Consider the following 13,655-nt stretch of genomic DNA (forward strand, 5'->3'; position numbering starts at 1 on the left):
ACAAAAACAAAAAATGACAGTGGTAATGGAAGTTTCTTGATCCAGATTTTTTTTTTTTCTTTTTACACCTGGTTTAATAGAAAAAAAAATCCATAATCAATCCCTTTCCCAAGTTTTCTTCTTCTGCTCAGATTAAGAAGAGAATGTAACTTCATAAATAATAATAATAAATAACAACAAGAACAACAGCAAAAAGCAGTACCCAGGCCAGTTCTAAATTGGACTAAAATGAACATAAAATTCCATTGCAGTATTCGTATCTAGCATATTACTAGCATCCGACTTCCTAGAGCTTCATCATCACCTGAGTTATGCCCTTTCAACACCTGAAAAAAACTAACTTATTCATTGTAAAATTCCAAGGGTCTTGCTTAGGAACTGGCTCTTCATTTTATCTGTGATAGTCTAAAACCAAAGAGGAAAAGAAAAATCTTATTCTCTTGAACTATTCCCCAGTTGAAGCATGAAGCCCCTGTTCCTCTGGTCTTACAGGCAATATTTTTATGTCCACGCCACAGCTGTGCTAAGGCTTAAGGTAAGAATTTAGCAACATGCTGACTCACCAGAGAGGTTTTACAGCAGACCCCAACTTGGAGAGACTCTGTGTTGAGTAAATTTAAACAGTAAAGGGGATGCCAAACATTCCCAGGCTCCTTCTTGCTATGAAGCATTCTCCCACCCTCTTCCCCTACCTTGTTTCATTTTGTACCAAGGACAGAGATGGTGGGTATTATCCCAGTCTCTGAGTAACTCTGTGAAGATGTAACTCACCATGACTAGCATTATTCATGAAAAAAAAAATGCTATGAAAGGTCATCCGTCTTCCTTGAGGCTCATTTCCTACACTATTAATGAGGGAGGGATGAACTGCTCAAGACTCCGTGCAGAAGGGCTGAGCAGAGGGAAAGTGGTTTCCTGCTGTTTCTATGAACTGGCTCCAAATATGCCCCTGGTCCTTGTCTAATGTGGGCTTTCCCACTCATAGCCTTCAGACACTTCCCTTTGTCTTCTCCTTGCTAGCATTTTGGAAATTGAATGTCTCTGAAGCTTTGTTCTTGCCAAGTCTTTCATTTCCATACATCTTTGGGGCTTGTGAGGTGTGGGGAATTGCTTGAAGCAAGTCATGGCTTCCTAGGGTTTGGGAAACCCAAGTGAATATATATTTTTCTTTTTCATTATCAATTTATTTATTTTTTTATATTTGATAGGACAGAGAAAAATTGAGAACAGAGAGGGAGATAACAAGGGAGAAAGACAGAGACAACACTGCTTCACTGCTTGTGAAGCTTTCCTCCCCACAGGTGGAGACAGGGGCCTTGAACCCACTTTCTTTCGCACAGTAACATGTGGGCTCAACCAAGTGTACCACCGCCTATACCAGCTCTGCCCCTTCAGTGAATATTACTCCTGTTTCTTTCATGTGGCCTGTATTGATAAGATCATTAAAAAAATTCTCCTTATTGGGGGTCTAATAGTTTATAGTCAACAGTAACATACAATAGTTTGTACATGCATAACATTTCCACATAACAATACGACAACCCCCACCAGGTCTTCCTCTGCCATCATATTCCAAGACCTGAACTCTCCCCACGACCCCAGAGTCTTTTTCTTTGGTATAATACAACAACCCGAGTTCAAGTTCTGCTTAGTATTTTCCCTTCTGATCCTGTTTTCAACTGCTGTCTATGCGTGATTGATCAGATCTTTCAATAGACTTAGCTAGTCACATTCCCCTGCATCTTATTCCTCATTTCCTCCTGTCTTCTTGCCTCTGACAACTGTGTTCTCCAGGTTTTCTTGCCCACTCACACCTCCCCTGTCCTCTTCACCCTTTCCAATCATTTGGCTTTGTCTTTCTTCTCTGATTCACTCTCTGTTTATTTGCAGAGGAACTGAGATGGGTAAGGAGATTGCACAGTGGTAGTGTATCAGACTTCGACACCTGATGCACCCAGAGACCCCAGGATCAACCCCTGGTACCACCATAAGTCAGAGTTGAGGAGTACTGTGGTCCCTCTCTTATGGGAAAAAAAAGATGGGGAGGGAATGATGGCATATTCAGTAGAGCACACATAGTAACATAAACAAGGGATCAGATTCAAGCCCCTGGTCTTCATCTGCAGGTGAGAAAGTTTCATGAGTTGTGGAGTAAGATGCAGGTATAACTCTATTCTCCCCCTCTTCTCACTCCCTCTTTTACCCTATTTCTCCCTGTCTCTATCCTAATTAAAAAAGCAAAATTGGCTGCCAGGAATTGTGGATTTATCATGCAGGAACTGAGGCCAGTGAAATCTCTGGTGGCAGGATATATATATATATATATATATATATATATATATATATATATATATATAGAGAGAGAGAGAGAGAGAGAGAGAGAGAGAGGGAGAGAGAGAGAGATTGAGACAGAGAATAAGGAGGAAGAGGAGGAGGAAGAAGAGGAGGGAAAGAAAGAAGAATGGAAGGAAGGAAAGCTGCTTAAATAACTAAACTGGTAACTATTAGAAAAAAGGACTTTCATGACTGAAGTTCTTGGTTCAAGACTTGGTGTTGCATGTACTGAAGTGCTGCTCTGGCGTCCCTTCTCCTCCTCCTCCTTTTTCATCATCTTTTTCTCCTCCACCTCCTCCTTCTCCTTCCTTTCTCAATGTGAAACTCTGTCTAACTAATATGAAATGAATAAAAGTAAATCTTTAGAGATGCAGTCAAGTGATTATCTGGAACTGTCAAGAATTATACAAAGCCTAGTTTGCAATGAGGAAGGAAGGAGACTATAAGCCAAGAAGTTATAGAGCATGGAGGTGGCTAGGTTTGGGTGGAAAGGTCAGAAATTTCAACTCTAATAGGATGAGAAAGAGGAAAGAGAAAGTCTGTTTGAAGGTCTCAAAGGGTAGTAGACTGTCAAGACTGAAACAAAGGGACTGGTAATGAATGAGATGTGTGCTCAGAACAGATGACATTTCCAAAGGACCTGCTTCATATCAAGCTCCAGATGAGGACAGACTTGGGAGTACAGGTTGGCTGATGGAGAAACTTCAGGTGTGGTGATCTGGCTCTTGGTCCCAGCAGGCCTCTGAAGAATACTTGGTTCAGAGCTGCAGCTAAATGAGGAATTCGAATGACTCACCTGATCATGGTGGGCAGGAACTATTAGCTCCCATGGAGGGTCTGTAAAGATATCTCATATCTATAAGCTCTATGGGGGCTACATCTTAGTCTCTGATTTCCCCACCTGGGCTCAGACTCTCACAGTGGTGCTTGGACACCAGTACTATAAACCCAAAGTAAACAGAGCTCAAGAGGTGGCACTTGGCATCCTTTAAGATCTAGAAATCCAATATGGAGACTGTGAAACCAGCCGGAGGAAGTGCCGCTTCTTCACAAGAGCAAAGAATCATGTGAATGGGTGGGTATTGAGAAGAGATATTTCAGTCCTCAGAGAGGCATGAGAATGCAACTGTTTTCTTGTAGACCCCATGGCCCTGTTTTGTTTCTTTTAAAAGCAAAGGAGCCAACTGGTCCCACATGCTGCTAGCCTTTTTTTTTTTTTTTTTTTCTTTTTTGGTGCTTTTCTGTAAATATCTACACACGTGTGTGTACATTCTTGTGAGTAGCCTCATTTTTGTGTGGGCTGGTCCAGGCATCATCTGCGTGGGCTGTGCATAGCACAGGCTCAGGACAGCTGCCACACGGAGCTGCTTTTCTTGTCTTGTCAGATGGGGTGGATTCTTGAGATCTTCCTTTCAGGACTGTTTAACTCTGCTTCCCTTTCCTGTCAGGAACCTAAGCTGCTACAGCTTCTCCATCTGCCTGGCCTAGATCAGCTTCTATTACCTCACTGTTTAGGTCCTTAAAGAGCAGGGGTTCAGTAAAGCAGGACTGCCTGCCCCAAGCCAACCTACAATATGGGATAACTTTTCCTTCAGTGTTTCTACCTTTTGTCCTTATCTTCAGTCCTCTTGATGCCTTGATCCCCTGCTCATTCCCTCTCTCTCTCTCTCTCTCTCTTCCACCCCCCCTTCTCTCTGCCTTTACCAGTTTAGTGCTCTCTGGCTTTTGATTCCTGCCAGGTAGAATCCCTTCAACTTCGGGTGCTTGTGCACCCAGTTTAGTTCACATAATACAAAGCACAAGGACCTGCTCAAGGGTACAGGTTTGAGCCCCTGGTTCCCTATCTGAGGGTTGGGGGAGGTGGTGTGGGGTGGGGTGGGAGGTGGTGAAGGTGTTTCAGGAGCAGCTAAGCAGATCTGCAAGTCCCTCTCTGTCTCTCTCTCTCTGTCTCTTTCTTTTTTAAAAAAGAATTTTTTTTATTCAGGAAAAAGATAGGAGGAGAGAGAAAGAACCAGCCATCACTGGTACATGTGCTGCTGGGATTGAACTCAGGACCTCATGGTTGAGAATCCAATGCATTATCCACTGCACCACTTTCCTGGACCATTCTCTTTTCCTTTCTATCTCCCTCTCCTCTCTCAATTTCCCTCTGTCCTATCCACTAACATAAAAATAAAAGGCTACTAGGGACAGTAGATTCATTGTGCAGGCACCGAGATGCCTCAGCGATAAACCTGGAGACAAAAAAAGAAAAGAAATAAAGAAGCTCTTGAACCTGTATGGCAGAGACCAGATAGATACCTATTGCCTTGGCTTAGTGTAACTCAGATATGGTGATACCCAGGAGCCACTTCCTTTTCCAGATGAAGGATAGGCTCCTCAAGGTACTGAGAGTCATACTAAGTCATATCACTTTAACGTGTGGATTTCTTCCAGTTGAAATTAGCTGAGGAACTTAGGGCTTAGTTAGGATTTTTACTGGAAAGCACATTTCTGCTGGCAAAACCTAACTAAAAGGTAGAGTTCATATCTCCTTGCTGAACCCCTGGTCCTTGTTATGTGAAGTCATCTTTTCGTCATCATGTGAGTCCACTGCTCACCTTGAAGGTCAGAACCATGCCCCAGCCATCTCTTAACTTGGAGAATGTTCCTTTATATTGTCCCCTAGGTTTTAGCATCCACAGCCCCCTTTAGATTTTTCAAACCTGTTTATTGAAATGTGTCCTTTTTCTTATGCATATTGTTTTGAAGTCCATTTGATTGCTGGAGCAGACTGAGCAAAGCTAAGAGAAGGGGAAAATATCCTCTCTACTCCTACTCTAGTAACATTTATGTAACTGGATAAGGCTGTGTCCTCACCAAGGACTAGCTCAAAGATGGACCTTTTAAGAAAAACAAAATAAGATAAAAAATAAAACCTGATACTATAATTGGTTGGGGCTAGGGAGATTAGATGTTTAAGACAGACTTAAAAAAAAGTATTTCCTTTATTGATTCAATAATGATTGACAAGACTACAGGATAAGAGGGTACAAGTCCACGATTCCCACGACCAGAGTTCCATATCCCATCCCTTCCCATCACACTGAAAACTTTCCTATTCTTTATCCCTCTGTGAGTATGGACCCAGGATTATCATGGGGTGCAGATGGTATAAATTCTGGCTTCTACAATTGTTTCTCTGCTGAACATGGCCTTTGATAGGTGGATCCACACTCCCAGCCTGTTTCTATCTTTCCGTAGTGGGGCAGGGCTCTGGATAGGTGGGTTCCAGGACACATTGGTGAGGTTGTCTGTCCAGTGAAGTCAGGATGGCATCATGGTAGCAACTGCAACTTGGTGGCTGAAAAAGCATTAAGATATAAAGCAAGAAAAAACTATTAATAACCAAGAACCTAAAGGCAAGAATATGGCAGATGAGATTTGGGTCTCCATTTTGGAAGAAGCTAGTAGGTCTATTTTAGGCATTTTCCAAAGGGTCCATGACATTACTAATTTTTGCCTGAGCCTGAAAGCTAACATGCAGGTGGGCCAAAGGTATTGTCTGGGGAGATATTGTCAGAGTTGAAAATAGGACTAGAAAACTGGATCAGGGGGCTGTGTCATGGTGAACGCACTGTTACAAAGCGCAAGGACCCAGGTTCGAGCCCCTGGTCCCCACCTGCAAGGGGAAAGCTTTGTAAGTGGTGAAGCAGTGCTGCAGGTGCCTCTCTGTCTCTATCCCTCTCTATCACTCTCTTCCTTCTTGATTTCTGGCTGTCTCTATCCAATAAATAAATATAATAATAATAATTAATAATAATAAAGCTGGATCAAGGAAGAAAGTAGCTCCCAGATATAGGAATAGTATATAAATATTGTTAATTGTAAACCCCATCGATTTGATTTGGGACCCATAGTAAGACAGACTTTCTTAGGTCTGTGATATTTCATTACAAAGCTCGGTTTTCCATGATTGCAAGTGACACATCAGGGAGTTGGATAATCACGGAGAAGATTCTGCTGCTTTTGAACTCTCTATGGGACCTTTGTGTCTTTGAGGAGGGAGTCAGTCCTTTAGCAATGATGTCTGTCAAGGTGGCTTATTGCTGTGTAAATTGACAAAGCACTATCACGGAATTAAATCGTCTACACCAAAGAGTTCAACTCTCTTTCATAGAAAGAGAAGTTTTAGGTTGTGATCATAATAGGGCATTAACTTGCTTGATGGCCTATGCTGGAATATTTTTCATTGTCCTTGTCAGAGCAGGCAGCTGTCTTTGCTAATAAATCCTGCTATGTTTTCCATTTTTGAGCAGTCATCTGGTCCTGCCATTATAACCTTAGGAAGGAAACTCAGAAATTTTTGGGGTGTCTTCCTCCTTCTCCGGCAGGGTGTCCTCCAGGGGAAAGGTAACGGGCTGGTTCTTTCTCGCTCACGACAGGGGTGACACGAAGTAAAAGACACCAGGGGACTCTTAGCGTGAATCTAGAATCTGAGTCCTTAGAGTCTCAGAATCCTAGAGTCGTTTATTAGCAAAATTGACATGAGTTAAATAGAAAAGCAATGGAGGTAATTATTGTTGCAATATGACAGAAATTACAGGTTTCTTAACAGTCAGCATGCCCCTAAGGTAGGGGGTTGGTATGACAGGAATTGATGAGATACAAGACAGTTATTTTCCATAACACAAGCAACTTAATTATCCAAAGGTATTTGAGAGAAGCATAGGGTGAGACAGAGAGAAGACGGATATCAAAAGGCCATATAGTTTGGCATTTCTCTTGTCTGGGGTCTGAGGTGTGTGATGAAGTGTGTGATAAGGTGTGTTCTTCTGTGATCAGAAGGTGACTTTGAATGAGTGAATCTGTGGCCATGTGGCCTGTAGTTAATGAAGGGAAGTACTGGGGTATCTGTGGGCCTGAGAGTCAAGAAGGAAAGAACCAAGTCTGAGTTTCCCCCCTTATGCTCACCTCGGTTGAGAGAGACTTACCAAGAGGTTATCTTCTCAGACCTCCATCCAAAGATGGGGGTAGTTCTCCCTAAGCTGTATCAGGCTCACACATGTTCCCAACAAGAAATCTTAACTCTCTCTCTTAAATATCCTTAGAGCATATTTAGTATTCCAAAGTCTTGCATACTTGTACTAGGAAAGCCCCTCTTGTGATCTAACTCAAATTTCTTTGCTGCAATTGGAGTTGGTTTCTGAAAATGGTTCAAGAGAGAGTTCAGATGCTAAAGTATCTTCTACAGCATGAGGGAGGCCAACAAGTCTATAGGATACAAACCATCCCGAGAACTTTCTGGCCCAGCTATCTGGCTATTTGAATCTCTCTTTCTCGGGGTGGGGGTGGGGGGGCGAGGGGTGTCCTTTGAGGTTGTGGGTCTCCCTGTTAATGACTTCTGACTCAGGGATGGAACACAATAGGCTAACAGAGAAGAAAGAAGCTCCATACTCCTTGTGGCTTTTCTGACCATTGTAGACTTGAGGATGCTTTTTTCTTTATGTTACTTTGTTTTGTTTCTAGAGTTTTTTTTTTTTTTCCTGGTGCTTTTGCTTGAATGATTCCACTGCTCTTGGCAAATCTTTTTCTTCTTCTCCTTCTTCTCCTCCTCCTTTTCCTTCTTCTTTTCATGTCTTTAGAAGGAAAAAGGAGGAGAGGAAGAGGATAAGAGAGGTAGATAAAGAGGGAGGAGAGGAAAAAAGGGAAAGGGGGTGGGTGGGGGAGACATAAGATAGCACAATATTGCTCCACGGCATGGTCCTCCTATCTGGTAGCCAGGGATTAGAACCAGCTTCTCAGACATGGTAAAATGTCAGCTATCTCCCAGTTACTTGAGAACCCATTTTATAAGACAATAACAGATCTGAGAGATAGTTTAATTGTTGATAGAAGAAAAGTACCAGGAGTCAGGACACAGAGGAAGAGTCAGAGAGACATGCATCTCTGAGAGCTAAGGTAAGTGTATTGAGGTAAAAAACGTGAGATGGACCAGAGACAAAGGAGTCAGATGGATAACCTCTCTTGCAGACTAGAAAGCTTTATACCTGGGTAAAAAGGGGGAAGGAGTAAGGGGAGGGGGTTTGTATGAAGGAAGGGTGAGTGGAGATATGGAGATAATTTGGGTGGGAGTGGAGATATGCACGGGATGGCTCTATTCCATCTTGTTTTGTCCTGGAAACTAGGTGTGATAATGGTCACTTTACTCCTAGCTATATCCAGTTTTTGTTTTAAGGTTTCCAAGTCCAAGGTTCAATCCCAGATGGAAGCAGTGTGCTCTGGTTAAAAATAAATAGATAAATAAATAAATAAATAAAATCAGAAGATTGGCCACTCAGTAGAAAGAGAGACACCTGCAGCACTGCTCCACGTATCCTGAATCTTCCTCCACTGTAGGTGGGGGCTTGAACTTGGATCTTCACACGTGTTAACAGGGGCGCCACTAACTGGCTCCTACTTTCCCTTCTCTTTCTCTCCCTTTCTGTCTGAAAAAAAAGTTGGCCTAAAACAGTGAAGTCTGAAAGATGGACAGTGGAGCACCTGCCTAAGTGCACATAGTTACTAAGTTCAAGTACCCATGCCAGGCTCCGGTTCCAGCCCCTGCTTCTTAACTGCAGTGGGGATGCTTCACTAGAGGAAAAGCCAAGACTTCAGGACTCTCTCTCTCTCTCTCTCTCTCTCTCTCTCTCTCTCCTCTTCCTCTCTCAATGTCTCTGTCTTATCCAATAAAATGGAAAAGTAAAATGACCTTCAGGAAGAGTGGATTCGTAGTGCAGGCACCAAGCTCCAGTTACAAGCCTGGTGGCAGAATAACAACAACAACAACAACAACAATAACAACAATAGTAATAATGACTGATCTGGGGTGGGTGGTGGCATGCATGTGTGTGAGGACCGGTAGCACATTAAATGAAAAAGAAAAGAAGGAAAGGAAAGAATTCCTCACTTGACACCTGTGAGATCCCCTAGACACCCAGGGGTCTCCCCTTTCATGTCAGCCTCTCTGGCCTCAGGAAGAATTTAAGCTTAGCCTTTCTGCAAAGCCGGTCCTGGGCTAGACTCCTTAGCAGGAAGCTCCTTTTATTCAGGGCGCAGCCCGGCCCTAGGCTCCGCGCCTCATTGCCTGTGCTAGGACAGATTTGATTTTAAGAGTCAGCTTCCCCCCAGTCCCCTAGATAGGCAGGATTCTAGAGAGTAAATAGAGGCGCGGGCTGAGAATTTTGTTTAAAGGCCCCAGAGTGTCTGCTGAGCAAAACTCAGTGAAACTAAATTAAACCAAGCTGACCCCTTTCAGGTAACCAAGTTATTTACAGCTCACAGGTCTTTAGAGCTTTCTAGTTTGCAAGCCTTAGAGAATGGGCCCCGCTGGGGCAGGTGGCCTGCTGTGAGGGGCCATTTGCATCTCGTTACTTCCTCCCCTTTGCTGTGGGAAATGGAAGCCCGGAGATGTGGTGTGGGTGTAAACAGGCTTTTGTTTCTCAGCAGAGGAAAGGCGCCGGCGGGCAGGAATCACCCCAAAAGAGGCGGCTACTAGAAAGCAAATAACCTGCTCTTGTTCAAGGCAATCAAATACATCTCTCTGCATAACAACGAATCCCTAAAAAGGAAACTTAGTGGCACCAGGATTGGGACTGACGTCCAGTGGTGGGCCAGGAGGTTAGCACTGGCTAGAGCACCTACTTGCCCCTTGTTCCTTCTTCCCTCCACCCCCAGGAGTGACTGAGTTGAAATAAGCTTCTGGTGCCCCAGAGATCTGGCTTGTGTCAGATGTCTGCTAGTTCAAGTTTTGTTGAGCAGCGCCTTGGACCCAGCTCTGGCTCTAATTTGCATTTCTAAGAAAAGATGGCTATGCCAAGTTTGGAGACTGAGATGCAGAACTCTGAAATTCCACACACAAAATTCAGTTTTTCTTGATTGAGAAAGTGCCCTTTTCTTTTCCAAGACTGACTCATACAGAATGGGTGTGTGTGTGTGTGTGTGTGTGTGTGTGAGAGAGAGAGAGAGAGAGAGAGAGAGAGAGAGAGAGGAAATTTATCAAATCAAGGAGGATAGCTTGCCAGGAGAGAAGCCTGGCTTTCATCACACTTACTGAAAATGAGATTGAAAAAGAAATATATATACAAATATGACACAACTGTTGGTAAAGAAAACAAAATGCAAAACTTTATTAAAAAAAAAAAACTTGGCCAATGGACGAAATGTAGGTCTTTCTCCCAAGTCATCCTCCATCACTACTGTTGGGGGAATAGAAATAAGTTAACTCAAATCTTCTGAAATCATTTCCCCCACTTAGTGACCTCTTCTAATATAGTTGCATCTTTTCTACTCTGCTGAACTCCAGAACTTCAGGGTCAACCATATGCTAAAAAGTCCATTTTTGTAAAGCTGGGTATTCTTCCTTCTTTCAATGCAAGATATGCAAAAGGAATTAAACTAGAGCTCTCTTCTTAAAGACAAGTATTTAAGTGTCAGACAATGATTCCTTTCTTAATACTAGTCAATGCAAATTAAAATCCCTTTCTTACCTAGTGAGGGTTGTATTGTTATGTGGAAAACTGGAAATAGTATGCATGTACACACTATTGTATTTTACTGTCAAGCATAAACCATTAATCCCCCAATAAAGAAATTTAAAAGATAATAATCCAAACATGCAAAAAAAATCCTTTCTTAACAATAATAGACAATAACAAATGTTGACCAACGTTTTTATCTTAACCACAATGGATACTATCTAGACATTCTTAACAATAATTTTCATCTTTTCTTGCTTGTTTAAAAGATTTCTCAGTAAAAGTACCATAACCGAAATTATCTCTCAAAACTGTGAAGATGAAAATTGAGCTGGTACTCTCTTTGAGGAGAAAAACTGCACTCCATTTCAGTTTTATCTGCAGTTCAGTGGGGGAAAAAAAGTCTCAGTCTCTCTCTCTTTCTCTTTTAGGTAGGAAGGCATTGATATATTAACCTAAACATTCAGTAGGTAATTAAAAATGCTATAAAGTGTCTGGGATCAGTGATTTATAATTTGGAATAGAAGAAATCAATAAAAATGCCTAAAATGATGCAATCACCAAGCCCCAGACATAAAATAAGAAAAGATAAAGTTGTGAGTTTCATGGTAGGAAAAGAAGAATATAAAATAGGTACTTAAAATGAAGAGTTGAGTAGGATTAACAAGCTTGCACCATTCTGGGTTATACAGAATTTGTTGTTAATCCTTTAGAAAGAATGGAAAGGGTGCTGACTGATTCCTCCCTTGACTGAAAGTCCATAGTCATTCATCCTCTTTCAAGAAGACTTCTCAAAAATTGTTTGCTTGATGTTGTCACAATTAATTACTTGATTTACTGTCTCTAGGATTTCACTACTCTAGGATGACTTTTTCCTGAGACAGAGAGGGAAAGGGAGAGAGAGAGAGAGAGAGAGAGAGAGGGAGAGGGAGAGGGAGAGAGGCAGAGGCTGAGAGAAGTTGAGATTCTTCCAGTGTGGTAGTGTGGTGGGGTCCCTTCTTGAACCTGGGTCACACACAAGACAAAACAGCATACTATCAAAATGAGCTACTTTGTTGGTGCCTCATGTTGTCTTAAGACAATAGCTTTTGACCAGTGTAAAGGTCTTTGATCTAACTGGAAGGTCTCTGACTCTGTAATGACTTCCTCCTAGTCCATTTAAAATAAAATGACTGCAGAAGAGTGAGGCGTCATAAACCAGGTCTCTAGGTTGTCATGAAGTTTATGTCTTACTGTTACAGGGTCTTTCACTGGCCTTCTCGTGGAAGAATCACAAGACAGTCATATTTCAGAGAGATGAGCATTTATTGAGAGAAAGTCAGGATAGGAAGAAAAGGAAAGTACACATCATGTTGATGTGTAGAGGAGAAAGAGAGAGAGAGAGAGAAGGTGGTTGAAGGGTGCTGAAGGGGTTTTGAGTTTCCTAATCTTCAAGGTTCTGTAGTCTCTTCTGGGTATGTGCAGGGCCATAAGAGGGGTGTGCTTCAGCCTTTGACTTCAGGTGCTCACATCTGCATCCATCTGTATTTTACAGTTTTTGCAATCAGGTAGGGAGGGCGTACTGGTGTCAAAGGTATGACCAGAGGAGTTGCAGACCTCTAACATTACCTGAAAAACACAGTGAAGACATGACAAAGTTTTGGAGACATGCAGAAGAATGTACCATTAGTACTTATATACAGTAGCACCACAAAGTACTTTAGTGACATGAACAGGCTGATGGGTAGAATGAACGAGGGATGGGTGCCTAGCAAGTCAAATACTTTAGAAGAAATGGTGGTCACTGAAATTGTCTGCTGGACATGAAATGAGTTGTCTATCTCCTGCTGGATATAGGTATATCATCGTTAAATAGTAAGGTTAACTTTGAGCAAATTCAGATATCATGTGAATTGATTAGGTGGTTTGTGGTGACTAAGCCTCTTTTTTATTTAGATATTTTTTTTCTTATTATCTTCATTTATTGGATAGAGACAGCCAGAAATTGAGAAGGGAAGGGGAAGATAAAGAGGGAGAGAGACAGGGGCACCTGTAGCCCTGCTTCACTACTCATGAAGCTTTCCCCCTGCAGGTGGGGACCAGGGACTTGAACCTGGGACCTTGCACATTGTAACATGTGCGTTCAACCAGGTGCACCACCACCTAGACTCTGACTAAGCCTCTTTATGTCTGTGTGTTAAAATTATAATTGTTGGGGCCTGGCGGTGGGGCATCCAATAGAGAGCACATATTTCCATGCACAAGGGCCTCAGTCCAAGCCCCCTTTGCACATTTGTTGGGGGAAGTTTCATGAGTAGTGAAATAATGCTTCAGGAGTCTCTTCTTCTTCTTTACACCAGCTTCCTCCCTCTGTATTTCTGACTCTACCTACTGGAAAAAAAAATTTTAAAAAAAAAAGGTCACCAGGGATGGAGTCATTGTATAAGACCTGAATCCCAGCAATAAACCTGGTGGCAATAAAATTAATTTAAAAACATAATTGTTGGGACCACGTGGTGGCGTACCTGGTTGACTACACACATATTACAATATGCAAGGACCCGGGTTCAAGCCCCTGGTCCACACCTGTAGAGGGAAAGCTTTGTGGGTGTTGAAGCAGTGCTGTAGTCATCTCTCTTTCTCTCTCCTCTATCTCCTCCTTCCCTCTCAATTTCTGGTTGTCTCTATCCAGTAAAATGAATAAAGAACAACTGAAAAAAAAAACTGCTTGTGCTACAGGACAGATAAGTTTATGTATGAGCATGTGATATAGAAACTGACATTTGATTAATTATTCATTTGATTATTCTTGGTGTCACCAGGGTTTTACTGCTTTGGGCTGATTTT

Source organism: Erinaceus europaeus, chromosome 2, assembly GCF_950295315.1.
Source record: "Erinaceus europaeus chromosome 2, mEriEur2.1, whole genome shotgun sequence".
Lineage (NCBI taxonomy): Eukaryota > Metazoa > Chordata > Mammalia > Eulipotyphla > Erinaceidae > Erinaceus > Erinaceus europaeus.